Raw genomic sequence first — 12,984 nt, 5'->3', positions numbered from 1 at the left:
ACGTGGGGCTTGATCCCAGGACCTTGAGATTGTGACCTGAGCCAAAACCAAGAGCCTGCCGCTTAACTGACTGAGCCACCCAGGTGCTCCTGTTATTTTAAATCTGTTAAGGTGTGTTGTACGATCCAGAATGTGGTCTGTCTTGGTGAATGCTCTGTGTGAGCCTGAGAAGAATGTGTATTCTATTGATGTATTCTGCTGATGAAGTATTTTACAAATGTCAGTTAGGTACGATTGATGTTGCTTAGTTTTTCTGCCTGTTGGACCTGTCAGTTACTGATAGAGGGGTGTTGAAGTGTCCAACTACCATAATTCATTTGCCTGTTTCTCCTTGCAGTTCTGTTAGCTTTTACGTTATGTATTTTGATGCTCTGTTGTTAGGTGCATGAACAGTGAGGATTATTAAGTCTCCTTGGATAAGTGATCCCTTTATCATTATGTAATCCCCTATTTATCCTTGATAATATTCTTTGCTCTAAAGTCTATCTGAAATCAATATGCCTATCTGGCTTTTCCTTTTTGTTTTTAAGTGTTAGCATGGTATATCTTTCTCTGTTCTGTTACTTTTAAACTATCAGTGGCTTCATATTTAAAGTGGGTTTATTTCAGACAACATAGAATCAGATCTTATTTTTTATTCACTCTGATAGTCTCTTTTAATTGGTATATTTAGACCATTCACATTTAAAATGATTATCAATATACTTGGATGAATTTTTATCTTATTTATAGCTTTTCTATTTGTTATCATGGTTTTTTGTTCTTTTTTGTCTTTTTCTGCTTTCTCTGGTTTTTGTGGAGAGTTAGATTTTTCTTTTTTTTTTTTTTTTTACCTCTCCTAGCGTATCAGTTATATTTTTTTAATTTTTTAGTGGTTGCCCAAGAGTCTGTAATATACTTTACAGCTAATTAATTTTTTTATTTTTAAAATTTTTAAAAGATTTTATTTATTTATTTGACCGAGAGAGACAGTGAGAGAGGGAACACAAGCAGGGGGAGTGGGAGAGGGAGAAGCAGGCTTCCTGCTGAGCAGGGAGCCGGATGCGGGGCTCGATCCCAGGACCCTGGGATCATGACCTGAGCCAAAGGCAGATGCTTAACAACTGAGCCACCCAGGCGCCCCTTTACAGCTAATTTAAATCTACTTTCAACTATACTACTTAATTGTACAGGCACTGTAAACAGTATTCTTTCTCTCTCTCTTTTTTTTTGCAATGTCATTTAATGAATGAATGATTGATGGATTGATTGATTTGAGTGTCGTTGGCACACAGTTTTACATCAGTTTCAAGCATACAATGTAGTGATTTGACAAAGTTATACATTATGCTGTGTTCACCACAAGGTGGATACTATCTGTCCTGATACATCACTATTACAGTATCATTGACTATATTCCTTATAGTCAATGTGCCTTTTATTCCTGTGACTTATGCTTACCTTCTGGCAACCATCAGTTTGTTCTCTGTAAGGTCTGATTCTGTTTTTTGTTCGTTCATTTATTATTATGTTTTAGATTCCACTTATGAGTGGAATCATATAAAATTTGTCTTTCCCAGTCTGACTTATTTCACTTAGCATAATACACTTTAGGTCCATTCATATTGTCTCAAATGACATAACATCATCCTTTTTTATGGCTCTGTAATAATTCATGGATGTGGGTGTGTATATGTATGTACACCATGTCTTCCTTATCCATTCGTCCATTGATGGACACTTAGACTGCTTCCATATCTTGACTATTGTTAATAATGCTGCAGTAAACATAGGGGTGCATATATCTTTTTGAATTAGTGAACAGTATCCTCATTCCTACCTCTTGTCACTTAGTACATTGCTGTCATTCATTTTACGTATCCATAAGCAATAATCAACCAATACATTGTTTGCTATAATTATAAAGTTATCTATGTGACTAGTTAATAATAACTTTATATAACTTTTATTCCTTTTCTAATTGTCTACCTTTCTTTATGTAGTTCTGAGTTTCTGACCTTTATCTGATGTTTACCATTTGCCTCTGAAGAGCTTTTTTTTTTTTTTTTTTTTTTTAGAGAGAGCGTGCATGCATGCATGTGTGAGTGGGAGCTGGGGGAAGGGACAGAGGGAGAGAATGAATCTTAAGCAGGCTCCACACTCAGCATGGTGCAGGGCTTGATCTCACGACCGCAAGCTCATGACCTGAGCCAGAACCAAGAGTCATGCTTAACCGACTGAGCCACTCAGGCGCCCCCTGAAGAACTTCTTTTAATATTTTTTCTTAAAGCAAATCCATTGGCAATGGTTTCCCTCAATTTTTCTTAGTATGAGAAAGTCAGGGATAATTTTGCTGGATGTAGACTTGGTGGCTGGTGGGTTTTTTTCTTCAACACTTAAGTATTTGATTCTATTCTCTTCTTCCATGCATGGTTTCTGAAGAGAAGGCCAATGGAGTTTTTATTCTTGTTCATATATAAGTAGTGTTTTGTCTTTTTTTCCTCTCTGGATTCTTTAAATGTTTACTCTTTGTCTTTGATTTTCTTCAGTTTGAATATGGTATACCTAGGTACAAATTTTTTGGTAATTATCCTTGTAGGTAAATAGCCTATCCTTAACTTTTGGTAAATATTCAAGGTGGATATGTTGGTTTGGTGGTTTGGGTCTATCATTAAATTTGGAAAATTCTCAGCCATTAGAACTTGAAGTATTTCTTCTGTTCCTTTCTCTCCCTCTTTTTTTTTGGCTCTGGTATTCCTGTTATGTGTATATTATACCTATAGTAGTTGTCCCATAGTTTTTGGATATTCTGTTCCATTATTTTAATTCTTTTTTCTCTTTGTTTTTCAGTTTGTCAAGTTTATGTTGACTTATCTTCAAGCTCACATGACTGTGTCAAATCTGCTGATATGCTCATCAAAGACATATATTGATCTGTTTGGATTTCTAACATTTCCTTTTGATTCTTAGAGTTGCCTTCTTTCTGCTTATATTATGTGTTGGTTTCTTGCATGTTGGCTAATTTTCCACTAAAGCCTTCACATATCAATCAGAGTTATCTTCTATCCCCATTCTGGTAATTCCAAAGGCTTTGTCCTGAGTCTGGTTTTGTTGCTTGCCTTGTCTCTTTAGACTATGTTTTTGCCTTTTAGTTTGCCTTGTAATTTTGTTGAAAGCCAGACATGATGCCTTAGGAAAAAGGAAGTGAGGTAAAAAGGCCTTTAATGTGAGGTTTGTTTGCTGTACGTATAGGATTCATAGACTAGAATTTCCTCCCATTATTCTTGTTTTTGTCTTTCCTGTTGTCTTCGGGTTTCTTAGAGATTCCTTCTTAGTAGTGTTTGATCATTGTAGTTTTTTAGCTATAATCTCATGTGGGAACCCTATTGATGAGGTGTGGGAGGGGGAGAAGTTTTCTAAAATTCTGTTAGTAAGCTTGGGCTCCTGGGCTGTGACCTTCCAAAATGCTTTCCAGCATTTTTCTTTCCTTAGGTGAAATAGGAAGGTGAGAGGAGGCCAGAGTTGGGTATTACCTTCTCCCATGTTGGTTGGGGTCCAGTAAATCGTTTCTTCTTTTTTAAGGAGAACAGAATGCTTTGGTCTCACTTCAGGGTTGTGTATTCCCTTCCTCTGCAAGAAGCAACAAGGGATTTTTCTCATTGATTTTTCACCCTGAGAACCTGGTGGGGTTCCTAGAGCCTGGGTCCCCAGGAGTTTTTCTCTCTCAAGCTATTTGATAGCATACTCTCTGAAATGAGTCAGCTACCCCGTAAGCGTTCCTATCATTTGCTGGCTCTAGTGGCTGTTTCTGCTGTTGGGAAGCTGTGATTCTCAACCACCTGTCTCTACAGTTTCCAGTGTGACGGTTTGCCCTGTGACCTCAGTTCTCTAATGGATCGAAGAATGGTTGCTTATATTCTGTTTAATCAACGTTTTTCTTGTGAGGATGGGAGTGATGCTAGCTGGAAACCAGATACAACTCTCATAAAGAATTATAATATGGTTCCATATTTTTTAATACATGGGCCATATCTAAACTTTTAGTGCATATATCCATTATTATACTCTCTTCTGTTTAACTGTCATCTACCTTTAGTTGTACAGATATCTATATATTTTATACCTACATACATTTACACTGGCCCTCAAGTCAGTCTCTTTTGTTATTTTGATTGCTTGAACTTCATATTTGATAGATTTTGTAGGAAGGGCCAAAAAATGAGTATTTCCAGGGTTTTTTGCATGTTCATGATACATAAGTGTTTGTACCCTTCTTACTTAAAGGTCAGTTTTATTGGATTATAGACTCACAGTTTCTTTCCTGGAGGTTTTTTTGTTTTGTTTTGTTTTAAGATTTTATTTATTTATTTGAGAGAGAGAACACAAGTGGGGGGGTACGGGGGCAGAGGGAGAAGCAGACTCCCCACTGAGCAAGGAGCCTGACAGGGGGCTTGATCCCAGGACCCTGGGATCATGACCTGAGCCGAAGGCAGATGCTCAGTTGACTGAGCCACCCAGATGCCTCACAGATAGTTTGTTTTCAGTGTTGAGTTGTGTGAGTTCTTTATATATTTTGGATATTAACCTCTTATTGGATATATCGTTTGCAGATATCTTCTCCCATTCAGTAGCTTGCCTTTTTGTTTTACTGATGGCTTCCTTCTTTTTGCAAAAGCCTTTTAGTTTGATGTAGTCCCAATAGTTTATTTTTGCTTTTGTTGCCCTTGCCTGAGGAGACAGATCCAAAAGTTGACTGTGTTTTATTTTAGGACTTTTATGGTTTCATGTCTTACATTCAGGCCTTTAATCCATTTTGAATCTATTTTTTTATGTGGTATAAGAAAGTGGTTCAGTTTTTTTTTTTAATTTTTTATTGTTATGTTAATCACCATACATTATATCATTAGTTTTTGATGTAGTGTTCCATGATTCATTGTTTGTGCATAACACCCAGTACTCCATGCAGAACGTGCCCTCTTTAATACCCATCACCAGGCTAACCCATCCTCCCCCCCCGCCCAGAACCCTCAGTTTGTTTTTCAGAGTCCATCGTCTCTCATGGTTCATCTCCCCCTCCGATTATCCCCCCTTCATTCTTCCCCTCCTGCTATCTTCTTTTTTTTTTTCCTTAACATATATTGCATTATTTGTTTCAGAGGTTCAGATCTGTGATTCAACAGTTTTGCACAATTCACAGCGCTCACTATAGCACATACCCTCCCCAATGTCTGTCATCCAGCCACCCCATCCCTCCCACGCCCCACCACTCCAGCAACCCTCAGTTTGTTTCCTGAGATTAAGAATTCCTCATATCAGTGAGGTCATATGATACATGTCTTTCTCTGATTGACTTATTTCGCTCAGCATAACAGTCTCCAGTTCTATCCACGTCGATGCAAATGGCAAGATCTCATTCCTTTTGATGGCTGCATAATATTCCATTGTATATATATACCACAACTTCTTTATCCATTCATCTGTCGATGGACATCTTGGCTCCTTCCATAGTTTGGCTATTGTGGACATTGCTGCTATAAGCATTGGGGTGCACGTGCCCCTTCGGATCCCTACATTTGTATCTTTGGGGTAAATACCCAGTAGTGCAATTGCTGGGTTGTAGGGTAGCTCTATTTTCAACTTTTTGAGGAACCTCCATACTGTTTTCCAGAGTGGCTGCACCAGCTTGTATTCCCACCAACAGTGTAGGAGGGTTCCCCTTTCTCCTCATCCCCACCAACATCTGTCCTTTCCTGACTTGTTAACTTTAGCCATTCTGACTGGTGTGAGGTGATATCTCATTGAGGTTTTGATTTGGATTTCCTTGATGCCAGGCGATGTTGAGCACTTTTTCATGTGTCTGTTGGCCATTTGGATGTCTTCTTTGGAAAAATATCTGTTCATGTCTTCTGCCCATTTCTTGATTGTATTATTTGTTCTTTGGGTGTTGAGTTTGATAAGTTCTTTATAGATTTTGGGTACGCCCTTTATCTGATATGTCATTTGCAAATATCTTCTCCCATTCTGTCGGTTGTCTTTTGGTTTTGTTGACTGTTTCTTTTGCTGTGCAAAAGCTTTTTATCTTGATGAAGTCCCAATAGTTCATTTTTGATCTTGCTTCCCTTGCCTTTCGCGATGTTTCTAGGAAGAAGTTGCTGCGGCTGAGGTCAAAGAGGTTGCTGCCTGTGTTCTCCTTTAGGATTTTGATGGACTCCTGTCTCACATTTAGGTCTTTCAACCATTTGGAGTCTATTTTTGTGTGTGGTGTAAGTAAATGGTCCAGTTTCATTCTTCTGCATGTGGCTGTCCAATTTTCCCAACACCATTTGTTGAAGAGACTGTCTTTTTTCCATTGGACATGCTTCCCTGCTTAGTTGACCATAGAGTTGGGGGTCCATTTCTGGGCTCTCTATTCTGTTGCATTGATCTATGTGTTCTCAATGGGGAAAAACGGAGAGCTTTCCCCCTAAGGTCAGGAACACGGCAGGGATGTCCACTATCACCACTGCTATTCAACATAGTACTAGACGTCCTAGCCACAGCAATCAGACAACAAAAAGAAATAAAAGGCATCTGAATCGGCAAAGAAATTATACTCTCTCTTTACCTTTAACCATGACATTTTAATTATGTGTCTTGGTCTGAGTTTCTTTGGGTTCGTCTTGTTTGTGACTTTCTGTGATCCTGGAACTGGATGGCTCTTTCCTTTCCTAAGTTAAGGAAGTTTTTAGCTCTTAATTCTTCAGATGAGTTTTCTTTCCCTTTCTGTCTGTCTACTTTGGGGACCCTTAAAATGGAACGTTGTATGCATGATGTTGTACAGAGAGGTCTCTTAAACTGTTCTGTTTAAATTGTTTTTTTTTTTTTTCCCTTGGGTGATTCCACTACCCTGCCTTCTAGGTCACTGATCTGTTCTTTTGCATCCTCAATTCTGCTGTTGATTCCCCCTACTATATTTTTCATTTCAGTGATTGTATTCTTCAGCTCTGAGTGGTTCTTTTTTATATTTTCTGTCTTTTTCTTCAAGTGAGAATGTGTGTTTATCCATTTTTCTCCCGAGTTTGATGGTTTTCTTTATAAACATGATTTTGAACTCTTTACGAGGTAGATTGTTTATTTTCCTTTTGTCTAGTTCTTTTCCCAAGATTTTGTGTTATTCTTTCATTTGGAACATATTCCTCCACCTCCTCATTTTGCCTGATTCTGATTGTCTCCCTGTACTAGGTTGATCACTTACATCTCCCTGTCTTGAAGGAGTGGCCTTCTTAGAAGATGTCATGTTGGGCACAGAAGTGCAGTCCCCTTGGTTACCAGAACCAGGATTTCCTAGGATGTCCCCTGTGTGGGCTGTGTGTGCCCTTCTATTATGTGTGGACCATGACTGTCAGTGGGCATGCTGTTTAGGGGTTTGCTCCCAGTGTGGCTGGCTGTGAGGCCACAGGTTGGAGTGGTTGGGATCCCTGCCCCAAATGGCAGCCACTTTGAGTGGGGCAGTGGTTCAGACAGAGGCCATTTGCTGGGTGGATGTAGCAGGTTAGGGACTATTTTGAATGGATATCTGCAGAGGCAGGTGGGTTGGGTGGGGCTGGTCTGTGGGGGAATCCTGAGGCAAAATAAGTTGTACTAGCAAGGTAGGTGGATAGTGTCAGAAATGGCATCCGCCAGTGCTCGGCCAGGTAGGCAGGAGAGTAAGAAAAATAGCAATCACCAGTGCTTCCATTCCTGGAAAAAGTTCCTTTAGATCCCTGTTTCTCCAGCATACCCCCTAAAATTAGTCATAAATCTTCTTCACATTTGGCCCAGGTACTTTTCAAACTGCTGCTTCTTTGCTGGATCTTAGAGCGAGTGAATCTGTGTGTGGCTCCTTTAGGAACTGAGTCTTGGTTTCCTGCCGCCCTAGAGGGCTCTCCCTGAGTTAAGCACTCCTGATTTGCAAAGCCAGACATTATGGGGACTTGTCTTCCCAGTGCAGATGCCCCGGGAGGGGCTGCCTGATGTGGGTCTTGAACTTCTCACTTCTCAGGGAGGACCTCTCTCTGATATCCCTCCCACCTGTGGGTTGCTGTGCCAGGGGTGTGGGTCCCAACCAGACCGAGTCCCTGACTCTCCCTTCTCGATGTGGCTTTTTCCTTATGGCTTTAGCTGTGGAATGGCTGTTCTCATAGTCTTCATGTCATTCTCAGAGAGAGTTGCTCTGTGTGTGTTGGAGAAATGTCAGTGGAAGCAGAGAACCACTGCCCCACCAGAGAAATGAGGAATCAGAGAGAAATATCTACCATTGGACCCTAGGAAGGGAAAAAAAAACAAACCTCTGCCCTACCTGTTTACCTGCAGGGATACATGAAAGTTGAGAATGTACCATCTTGTCTGAAATGGAAAGCATGCACATTTGATACTGTCCATGTCTTCATTTAAAAAAAAAATTATTTAAATTCCAGTTAGTTAACATACAGTGTAATACTAGTTTCAGGTGTACAATGTAGTGATTCAACACTTCAGTGTAACACTCAGTGCTCATTACGACAAGTGCCCTCCTTAACCTCCTTCGCCTGTTTCATCCATCCTCACCCACCTCCCCTCTGCTAACCATCTATAGTTAAGAGTCTGTTTCTTCATTTGCCTCTCTCTCTTTTTTTCCCCTTTGCTTGTTTGTTTTGTTTCTTAAATTACACATACAAGTGAGATCATACGGTATTTGTCTTTGTCTGGCTTTTTTTGCTTAGCATCACGCTCTATGGATCCATCCATGTCTTTGCAAAAGGCAAGATATCATTCTTTTTTGTGACTGAGTAATATCCCATTGCATATATATATACCACATTTTCTTTATTCATTCATCAGGTGATGGACATTTGGTCTGTTTCTGTAATTCAGCTACTGTAGATGATGCTGCTCTAATCATTGGGGTACATGTATCCATTTGAATTAGTATTTGTTTGTATTCTTTGGGTAAATACCTAGTAGTGCGATTCCTGGATCACAGGGTAGATCTGTTTTTAACTTTCTGAGGAACCTCCATACTGTTTTCCACAGCGGCTGCACCAGTTTGCATTCCCACCAACAGTGCACGATGCTTCCTTTTTTTCCACATCCTTGCCAACACCTGTTGTTTTTTGTGTTGTTGATTTTAGCCATTCTTCATTTTGGTAAAAAATGAACCTATGGATTAAGCCTCTTATTTATCTTTTGGATGTCTGGAAATGTTGTACAGTTGGCTGTTGACATGTGTTTGCTTTATTTGGCCAATAAAAACCAGAGCGAGAATTAATCAGGTTTTAGTCTGGAAACAAACTTTTTTTTTAAATTTTATTTTATATTTTTTATTTATTAACATATAATGTATTATTTGTTTCAGAGGTGCAGGTCTGTGATTCGTCAGTCTTACACAATTCACAGTGCTCACCATAGCACATACCCTCCCCAATGTCCATCACCCAGCCACCCCATCCCTCTCACCCCCCTTCCCTCCAGCAACCCTCAGTTTGTTTCCTGAGATTAAGGGTCTCTCATGGTTTGTGTCCCTCTCTGGTTTCATCTTGTTTCATTTTTCCCTCCCTTCCCCTATGATCCTCTGTCTTGTTTCTCAAATTCTTCATGTGAGTGAGATCATGCGATAATTGTCTTTCTCTTATTGACTTATTTCGCTTAGCATAATGCCCTCTAGTTCCATCTACGTCATTGCAAATGGCAAGATTTCATTTTTTTTGATGGCTGCATAATATTCCATTGTGCATATATATATGTGTGTGTATATATATATATATATACACATATATATATACACATACCACATCTTCTTTATCCATTGATCTGTTGATGGACATCTAGGCTCTTTCCATAGTTTGGCTATTGTGGATACAACTTTTAAAGGGTTGTCTGTGCTGACTGGCTCTGAAACCATGGCAAGGTTGCTTAACCTCCCTGTGCCCCATTTTTCTGATCTAGAATTGGGAGGGTGGTGGTGGATAATAGTACTGCCGGGAAGGGTCACTGTGAGGAGTAGATGAGGTGGTAAAGTTCTAGTATAGCGCCAGCCACATCTTAAGCATTTGGCAAACATTAAGTTTTTGTTGTTATTCCCTTATTTTAACAGTTTTGATTCTAGTGAGTGGCTGTAAAGTGCCCCGCGTAGCACATTGATCAGTAGGCATTACATAATACTGGTTCATTCTTACCTTTTCTCTATTGTTTCACAGAATCAAATAATTTAATTCAGCCTTTCATTTTCAAGATGAGAAATTGTGTGCTCTAGAGAATTCCAGTGATTTTCTCAGGATCTCATGGGATTGGGATCTGGACTCAAACTGCTTGAATCTGGGTATTCTTTGCTTTGAGTCACTTTACATAACTGTCATATTTTATTCAAGATAGAATGGAGTTTTCCATACTTTTATTATGATTGGAATTTCCACCATCTTGAAAAGCGTGCCCCGTCCAGGGGTGGATGTGGAAAGAAGCAGCTCAAGCTGGAATCTGGAGAACTCCATTGTAGTCTCATTTCTGATTCTGGTGGTCTTTGTAACTTGAGAACAACCACTTCACTACTCTGGGACACAGTTTCCTTATCTATAAAATGAGGGGCTTACGCGTTTTGATTTCTAGGATTCTATAACTGATGTCTAAAAATACACCTTTTTGTGTTCCACAAATAACATAGTTTATGCTAGAATAATTAGTACAAATAAGCAAAACAAAGGAAGATAGGTAGGTAGGTGGATACAGAATAAAACTGAGTCTGGACCTTGAAGATGTGACTGAGCCTGAAAAAACTTTCAAGCATTTCCCTTTTCATGGGAGTTTCAAATCACCTCCTCTCCTTTACGGCACTTACATTCCGTAAGGTGTCAGAGTATTTTACTGCATCCCCTTATTATTACAGGGTAATCTCGTTGAGGGCAGTGACTGTCTCACTCCTATTCTATCCCTGTCACAATGCCTATGTTCGGTCTTGTGAAACAGACCTAACTGACGAAGCATTTGGTAATACCATCCTGCTTACACCTCTGGAGCAATTAATGAATGTGGGGCTTGCTGCATTTTTCTCTCTGATTCTCCTGGGCATCTTCAGAAATATAATTTTTCTTTGTCTTTTTTCCTGAGGGAGAGACTCTGAAGTGATGTGTTTGAACAGGAATGATGTGGGCTCCACGTTTTTAATAACACAGTGGCTTGGGTCTGGTATCTTTGGACTTAACATCCCGGTGAGCACAAAGCACCTAGTCAGTGACCAGCTCATCAGGCTTCTCAGCACATGTGACTTCTCTGCTCTTATTTATGTATCCAAAGAGGTATCCCATTTTTTTTTTCCCAGCCATCACATATATTAAATTGCTTTCTGTTGAATGAAAGAGCAGTTGATTATGGTTGTTAGACCCTTTATCTGCAAATAGTGTAATTCGGTCAAGTAACTGATATCAAAAAGTTTTCAAAAACTTGCTACTACAGAGTTTTCAACTCACTGCAATAATTAATTGTGAAGTAAAGGAAAGTTTTCGTATCATGGTGATTTTTTAAAAGTTTTAAGTTATGAACAGTATTCAAAAGAAAAACGTTTTTATGATTCTGGGTGTGTTGATGAATATGATATTTGTATTATATCTTGGTATCGAACATTTTATTTTCTGTCTTCACTTTGATATATTGGCAAAAGCTGCATATTTAAGAAGATCTGAATCTGTGTCTTACTACCAAGGGTGAAATAATTTCAGCCATGTGACACAGGCAGGCATTTTAATCATGCATCATGGAGACGCAGAACCCAAATTGGTCAGCATTGCTTTCAGATGCTGACGTCTGGCTGGCTTCCACATTCCTGTGGAGTCTCCACATCACGGTTATTTAGGGCTGTGGCTGTGCTAGCCTGCTGGGGAGCCGGGGTAGAAAAACCATTTGAACCATCCTATATTTCAAATGCAAATCAATTCCTCTTTCTGGCCTGTAACTGAATTAGTAGAGGATACTATTTGTGATGGAGTCTGTCGTTGCCCAGAATTTGAATCATGCCCCTGGAGTTGCCAGACCAGGCAGCCCTCTTTGAACATCCAGAAGTGTGGTGGTTCTTCTAAGATGGCAATCTTTGCTACCACAACCTTTGCTACCCGAAGGGGGTAAAGCATTTGCCTTTTGCTGATAGCGATGTCTCTCTGCTTCCATTTGGGGCTCCATCTGTGAGATGGACTGGAAGTTACAGGCCAGTTTCTGTGACCACTTATAGAACCTTTCCTTTGGTGCTCAGACGAGACCAGTTCTGACCGAAGGCAAGATCGCAGACACTTTCAAGTCCCACATCATGTGACGTGTTTTCAGGCCTCATTCCCCTTGGTTCCCTCTGGCTGTGTTTTTCCCCTCTGGATGGAAATGTCATTCTGCAAAGCTAGAACTTTTTTTTTTTTTTAACCTTCTCTGAATTGCTACCAGAGGAGTCATTTGCTTTCTCTTTTGCCAAATAGGAGATGATATAGACAATTTCCAGTGTGCCCCATCACTGTGATATGTTAGGTTATTTTGAAAACAAGTCTATAATGTCATCTTAGGGTGCCATGGATCTCATCATGCATTTTTTTTTCTTTTCTTATGCTGCCCACTTTATGCCAAAAAGAAGGAAAAAGCCAAGCTGATTTTAAATAATATCTGCTTCCATGTGTTATCTGGAAATTATGATTCTTTTCATAGGAATATTCTTTGAGTTTTCTGGATTTATTCTATTAAAATACTGGCTGCCCCCTCCAGTCCTGTACTTTGGTGTGTTTTCCATCTGTTTGCTCAGGGAAGCCTGGGATTGTTTCCATAACCTCCTGTTTCCATGTCCTGCAGGTCCAGCGACCGTGGGTGGCGTGCCCTCTGCCCTAAGGCATTTTTGGATGTGTCATCCCATAATAAGTAACATTTCCTGAACTACCCACTGTCCTTTCTGATAGACTGCTCTTGTGTCCACGTTCCTTTCATCCCTTACGTTTGAGCATTTTGGTCCATGTTCTCTTCCCTAAATTGAGTGAGTATTTAGTTTTC

The 12,984-nt window shown here is 39.8% G+C and overlaps 1 protein-coding gene across 2 annotated transcripts in view; it reads left to right on the top strand.

The window, feature by feature from the left end:
• RSU1 (Ras suppressor protein 1) overlaps positions 1 to 12,984 on the top strand; it is a 191,303-nt gene that overhangs the window by 14,189 nt on the left and 164,130 nt on the right. The gene's annotated exons all lie outside the window — the stretch shown is intronic.

The sequence above is a fragment of the Phoca vitulina genome, unplaced genomic scaffold, assembly GCF_004348235.1.
Source record: "Phoca vitulina isolate PV1807 unplaced genomic scaffold, GSC_HSeal_1.0 scaffold33, whole genome shotgun sequence".
Taxonomy (NCBI): Eukaryota; Metazoa; Chordata; class Mammalia; order Carnivora; family Phocidae; genus Phoca; species Phoca vitulina.
Note: the sequence above shows the minus strand (reverse complement) of the source record. Positions and strands in the feature narration are given on the sequence as shown.